Here is a 7,500-nt window from a genome sequence, read left to right as displayed (position 1 = left end):
CTTTAAGGCCCTTTCTTGTCGTCTTTGTGTGCTTCTCTGGTGTCATGTCTCCTGTCTCCTCCGCGCTGCGTTTGATACATTTCCTTATGCTCCCCATCCATTTGAAGAAACTGTCCTTTTCAATATTTCACACACCAATCTCTCTCTCCAGGCCTCTGATGGTTCATTTGTCTCTGTTTCTCTTCCTCTATTGCCTACTGTTTTGTTCACGGTATTATTTAAGTACTCAGATCAAGGTTGGAAGAGCTGGATTCGGGGAGTAGATTCACTCATGGCTATTATATTCTAATTTGCTTCATGTAATCTTTATTCAACCGGGCAAGTCGTTAAGAAGACCTTTGTATGAACAACGGCTGCCTAGAGAGCAGCAGAAACCGCCTCAGGGATAAGGGGATGAAATATAAAATAACACAGAAAAAGCAGCCATCAATAAAACATCAGAAAACCAAGAAGAGGCTGAGAAACAACGAGGGACGTCAACATCCGGGTGAAAAAACAGATTTGTGGAGAGCTATGCATATGCACTATGTCAATATAGAGAACACATTCTTCAATAACTGGAAGGGGCATGTTCGTCCTGCCACTATGCACTTTGTTAAGACGCACTTCTTGTATGTTGAACTTAGTTATAGTACTTTGTTTTGTAGCATCTTATCCTAGCTATCTTTGTTGTATACAGGGAACGTGTTAACCTAGCAATTGTTGGTGCTTTGCACTTGGTTCTATGAACATCCTTACTGTACCGACAGCGGTATGTATTATTTCACCTTCTTCTGACAAATCTTCTAATTGTAAGTCGCTTTGGATAAAAGGGTATGCTAAATGCCCTAAATGTAAATGTAATGTAAATGCTCAGAGGATGAAGAGAGCAACCCACTGACTGAGAAAGGCTCACTAGTGGTGCTAAATTAATGCTGCCTGCAATGGCCCTTTAACCTGAAGAACCAACAGATGCCTCAGAGAGAATATGGACTCATATGCAGATATCACTCTGTTTCAAACTGACCTGGCATGTTCAATTCATTTCATTAATTTATCGATTCCTTTGAGTCGCTTTGACCTCGACCGAGGACTCAAATATTTCATGATTTGAGCTTTCTTTGACCTTGGAAACAACCAAAGTTAATCTCTCTTTTCTTGCCATGGGTTAAGAAACAAATCTCAGTCCTTCCTTACCCTGAACGGCACAGCTACTCCTCCGTCTTTAGATGGACCTGAACCATCACTCTGAGCCCACGCCTAGGAAGGCTATAGATTTTACCACAAATGATTGTGGCATCAGGTGAGAGTGGGTGAGATGGTGTGTTTGTCTGTATGTGTGTCTCTCTGTCTCTCATCTGTATACTCTGCATTTTGCAGATTACTAGGACGTGTCATTATTGTGTTTTGTGTTAAGTAGTGACTCTGCTGGTCTGTTTTTCATTGGGCACTCGGTTAAATTGGACTGGTTATCTCCTTGATTGTTCTCTGTATTGTTCTGGACCTTGGCCCAAGCATCTTCCTGTCCTCTCAGGCAAGCTTCAATATCGAGAAGGGGATTAAGATGTAGAACCCTGCGACTACTGGGTAATTGTTAAATCTGTGATTGGCAGAGTGCTTAGATCTGGTAACCTGAGATTGATTGCTTTGGTCTCCGCCAGTGGCGGTTTTAGGCACGGGCGAAGCGGGCAGCTGGCCGGGGCGGCATTATTTCATGTCACAAGCAAAAAAAAAATCATCAACGCCGCAAAGCGGTTTTCAGGCGCCCCTGCTTGCTGAGGAGGTGCCGTCACAGAAGTGGTAGTGGATTTCATGATTTGTTTGAAAGAATCAGTTCGCGCCAGTCAGTTCGGCAAGAAGAGTCGTTTGTTTATTCGTTTGTTTGTTTGTTCGTTCGTTCGCAATTCTGGTAGCGGTGAATCATGGTTCTCAGTCACTGAGTTGGTCAGACTCAGCTCCTCCCTCATTCTCATTCTCAAACAAATCATGAGGAGTGCTTCATAGTCGGAATCGGGATGTTGTTGCCCGGCTGGCTCTTGTGACTTCTCAGTCCTCGAGTCTTCACCGCTAAACACAGTCAGTGAACGAACGGCGACTCGCGAGTCAGCACGACTCAGCGTCTAGTGGGTGGAGCTGGGAGTTGAGTCTCGGAGAACGAACGATACGAACGAGACAAACTGAAACGGGGAATCAGGTCGGTTTGTTCATGTTAAAGAGCCATTCGTTCAAACTGATTCGTTCGCGAACGAGCCATCACTACACAGAAGCTGTGTGAGAAGGGGAAAGGGGAGGGGGCGCAGGGGACAGTTCACCTCTGCGTCTCCCAAATGGAACAGACAAGGGGGCTAACGGGGGATCCAATGTTAACGCGGATTGAAATCCTTATTGAAGCCTGCAGTGTTATGTGATCAACATACAGAGGAACGCGATCGCTGAGCTGCCCTGCCCCAACATTGCATGAGACATTAAACTCAGCTAGAATCGCTGCCCACAACCATCATCCAAAATTTGATGTCAACAGACCAAAAATAGTCAGAAAGCCTACAGAAACTATATAGTTAATGTGACAATCACATTATTAAAAATAGACTTGGAGCAATGATTTACAAACTATTTTTTGGGGAGCATGCTTTTGCAAGTAGTTGGCCGCCCCACCAGCCAATATGGATGGCATGCGCCATAGAGCAATACTCTAATGGAATTAGTGGGCTAAAGTCAGTCACACCTCGAATTTCTTGCATTTGAGAAATATAAGTTTATCTTTCACTCATAAACTTATATGGGTGGGGGGGGTTTCTCGGAGGGGGTCTCCCCCGGGGTGTAATTCAATGTAGAACCGCCACTGGTCTCCGCCCATGTACCTGGCGGAATCGTGGGAACTTCCTCATGAAAATAAAGTTACGATTGAGGAAACACCCTCATATCCCACTAGTGATAATTTCTCGCCCTTTTCAGGTACGTTGTCAATGTTTAAACCTTGTAGGCTTGACTGTGGTGAGTTGGTGACAGGAGTGGACAGGAGTGTCGACATTTTTAAGGAATAGTTTGAGTGTTGCATTTGGAGTGTAGTTGCGCATGTGTGTGTGTGTGTGTGTGTGTGAGCAAATAAATCGTTAGCTGAGGCTAACTATGAAGTTGCATGTCTACTTTGCATATGAATGTTATGTTTCAATTTCTGTAATGTGTTTTATGCACTGTTTAATGTGAAGGATGTGAGAGTTTGCCAAGTTACTTTGTGCTTACTAGGCCTTTGTATTTGTAAACTGTTATGTTTTGAAAGAGATAAAAATAAAGTCACGATTGAGGAAACACTGTATCACACTCGTGATCATTTCTCCCCCTTTTCAGGGGTGTAACATAACAGCATTCATCATGCTCCGGGCCTTTAAACCATAAATCAGGTTTTGTCAGTATGTTCGCATTCAGGTGTAAACACATTCACGTTCATCCCTTTGCTCTCCAGATGGCCACGTTCAGAATGTAGGTCTTGCGCATTCACACATTCCACACACCCACACACGCAGGTTTTTCCCAGAGTCCTGCTCTGCTCTACCACCATGACAGTCTGGGAGCCCTATCCCAGCTGCTCCTAGCAGGTCACCTGGCCTCTCTGCCATTAGCCCATGATGTGTCTAAACACTCTATATAGTGAAGCCTTAAAGAGTAGCTCTAATCCCCTGATGTGTCTAAACACCCTATATAGTAAAGCATGCTCACACTAGCTCTAATCCCTGATGTGTCCAAACACCCTATATAGTGAAGCACTCAACACTAGCTCTAATCCCCTGATGTGTCCAAACACCCTATATAGTGCAGAAGCCCTAAAGTGTAGCTCTAATCTACATGTATATAGTGAAGCCTTCTAGCTCGCAACCCCGGATGTGTCTAAACACCCTATATAGTGAGGACCTAAAGAGTAGCTCTAATCCCCGGATGTTTCTAAACACCATATAAAGCCCTGGACCAGAAGCCCTGGAGCGGCCGCATGTAAGAGCTCTGACAGAGACACAGGGTGCAGCGTCTTTCTCTCTAATCTCTCTAATTAGTGTGTAGTGGATGTTTAAATTCCACAACCATGCATGAACGCACACACCCACCAGCCCATGCACTCATTCGTGCATTCACGCACGCACACACACCAGCCCACACACACACACACACACACACACACATACATACACACACACGCATACATGCACATGTGGGAGGATACACAAACACACACACACACACACACACCTAACCATTAAGAGAACTAACGACATCTTGTACAGTAGCTGCAGAGAGACGGTGAGAAACATTGTTCATTAAACATAATCTATTGTTCTGTTTCAGTCCTCCTTAAGTTAATGTAGTCATAGTCGGTCGCCCAGGTAATAAGATGAATGGCCCTTTTAAGTGCAGGCTGTTTATAATTCAAACACATAAAAGTCAATGAGAGAAGAATTTAACCATGAGCCATGGCTGCGAGGTAATGCCATGGAGGATTTGTCTGTACTACCTCTCTGTTTCTGTCATACCCCCCCCCCCCCCGCAAAAAAAAAGAACCTAGCTCCAAAAAAAATATATATACATATAAAAATATATATTTTTATGCTTATATATTAAATATATAATATTTTACATGCCTCACACCAGTAAATGGATATTTCATAACTTCTTCCTCTTCAAATGTAAACACTTGTCCTGCTTTTGCTGGAAGGAAGGACTTTAAGTTTCTTGATTAGCTTTTTTGTCCATGGGATGGTATTCTTTCTAAAGAATACACAGAACACCTAAATCAAAACAAGCAGAAACTAAAGGAGAAAAGCATGCAAAATCAGCACTTCTGACGACATAGAAATGAACCAGGAACATTTTGTTATTCGTATATAAAATAGGCATTTAATGAGCATGCAACGGTGCGGAAATCCACCGTTTCATGACTGTGTTGATAATCTTGCTGAAACCAGTTTGGTATAAGCTAAAACCCCGCTTTACATCGTGGATGGGGAGGGGTTCCAGTCCAGCACTTCTTTGAGAGAACAGTTCAAACATTTGAAATGCTAGTACAGCAAAACACTGCCATCAGTCTTATATTCTATTAAATATATGGATTTTTCCAAAGGCATGATCTTCTATTGGATTTATGTGCTCGCTTGAAAAACTTCCACTTCACTGCCAAAAAAAGAAGAAAACCCCACTGGGTGGCCAGTCTGAACGAGTATCCCTGCTCTGACGGACCTGGTCTGGAATCACATTGTAAGACCTCGCACATCCCACACCCACACACACACACACACACACACACACACACACACACACACACACCGAGACATTCTGCTCAGCCCTGTGATGTATGGTTACTAGACATCCTCCATCTACAGAACAACAGGCCAGCAGGGAGCAATGCAGTCAGTATCTATTACAATTATAAAGGGATTATAATGAAAGGCTTTGTCTGACCAAAGCCTTTCATTCAAAAGCTTGAGATGCTTTTCATAGAGGCTGAAGGCTGTTAAATTTTTTGGTTATTATTTAATCATCAAACATTAACCAAAACCATTTAGTCACTGTCCACCCAAACACTTTACACTAAAGAGCTGATTATGGTCCCACGTTCACGCAACACAAGGGGGTTTACGGACCCCTTACATCCTTGCGGACCCTCCTTGCGTCCACCGCAAGGGCCTGACGTGCGCCTCCCAAAAATTGTAACCTTCCGTCGAGGCGACGCAGCCGCAAGGGCTGTGATTGGTCCGCTCACTAAAACCCGAGGCAGAACCATAGGATCACGACTGCGTCTGCATGGTCATTGCGTTGCGTGAACGTGGAACTATAATCAGCTCTAAAGGGGTCCGTAACCCCATACCTTGGCGTGAACGTGGGACTATAATCAGCCCTTAAGAATTGCCGGTGCTGAACATTTTAACAGATCACATATGAGCCGTTGCATCAATTAAGTACTTTCTGTATTGAAAAATTAAATAGGTAAATAGGTTGCTTTCTAAAATGATTTACTCATTCAAGTCTTTCCCATTTGAAACATAAGGTCAGAGACAATTAATTGCTGGAATTCGAACTGTCCATTTACATTTAAATAAAATGTCTGCATGTGGCTCCATCCTATTTATACCTATAGCTTTTAATACTTGTAACCCGTAATCCTTTTTGACTATATTTCCCATATGCACACAGCTGCTAAAACCGTGCCATTAACAAAAAAAAACTGCGTGTTCTATAGCAAGTCACAAAGTGACCATTAGCAATTCTAGGCTTTTTCTAATGGCATTGTGCTGCCAAAGCAGGACTGTGACAAATAAGAAGAAGCTGGGAAGGCAGCATCTCGCTGTCGGTTTCAATAAGGTCATTTGTAATGACCCTGTGCCTTTTCTTTGCCTTCTGTGGAACTTGGCACCACAGCAGCTACGTATTCATTAATGAGTCAAAGTGTATTGAAGTGTGTATTCAACTTGACTGTATGAATATGGAATAAACCTACTTTACTTTCACATGACTTTTACTTTCCTTCCCTCTACCTGTTCCCCATCTCTCTCTCTCTCTCTCTCTCTCTCTCTCTCTCTCTCTCTCTCTCTCTCTCTCTCTCTCTCTATTCTCTTTCTCTCTAGCTCTCTCTCTTTCTCTCTCCATATGCTGCATGGCACAGCAGAATAAACCAAATCAATATGGCCTGGGCAACTAATGTGCCGGTGGTTTCAGTGTACTTATAAAGAGCTTTCATGGCCCAGTGGACAATGAAATCACCTAGGCTCCAGGAATTTAAGAAGAAAGAAGAAATACTGCTCACGAGCCACCTACTTCCTGTACTAAAGACGAGTCGGTGAGATGGAGGAAGATGGGTAGAAGACATGGAGGGGTCATTTTAAAGTACTGTAGGTGGTTAGGATGTTAGCGAGTGAGATAGAGAGAGAGAGAGAGGGAGAAAGAGGTAGAGAGCCAGAGAATGAGATTGAGATGGAGGGATAGAGAGAGAGTGAGGGAGAGAGAATGGAATTGAGATGGAGGGATAGAGAGAGAGGGAGAGAGATTGAGAGAGAGATAACGAGTGGGGAGATACGTTTTTTTTAAAGCAGCAGGGCCTCCTTCTCAAGGCAAAGTCAAAGAGACACAGGGCCCACTTTCAACAGGGAGACCAGATGTCCAAGAGCAAGAGATGACCGCGTGTCTGGAGCATGGATATAACCACATGTGGAGAGAGAGAGAGAGAGAGTAGGTAATAGAGGGAGAGAGATATTGTAGGTAACAGAGGGAGAGAGAGAGAGAGAGAGAGAGAGAGAGAGAGAGAGAGAGAGAGAGAGATTGTAGGCAATAGAGGGAGAGAGAGAGATTGTAGATAATAGAGATATAGAGAGAGATTGGAGGTAATAGAGAGTGAGAGAGAGATTGTTGGTAATAGAGAGAAAGGGAGGGAGATAGAGAGAGAGGCAGAGAGACATTGTAGGGAATAGAGAGAGAGGAAGAGAGAGAGAGAGACATTGTAGAGAATAGAGAGAGAGGAAGAGAGAGAGAGAGAGTGAGAGA

General features: G+C 43.6%; 1 pseudogene across 1 annotated transcript in view; it reads right to left on the bottom strand.

Annotated features, from left to right (window-relative positions):
• The window catches only part of LOC311345248, a 51,070-nt pseudogene that overhangs the window by 4,136 nt on the left and 39,434 nt on the right, over positions 1-7,500 (bottom strand). The gene's annotated exons all lie outside the window — the stretch shown is intronic.

The sequence above is a fragment of the Micromesistius poutassou genome, assembly GCF_964030765.1.
Source record: "Micromesistius poutassou genome assembly, chromosome: 6".
NCBI classification, from domain to species: Eukaryota; Metazoa; Chordata; class Actinopteri; order Gadiformes; family Gadidae; genus Micromesistius; species Micromesistius poutassou.
The sequence above is the reverse complement of the archived record's forward strand: the minus strand, read 5'-3'. Positions and strand labels throughout refer to the sequence as shown.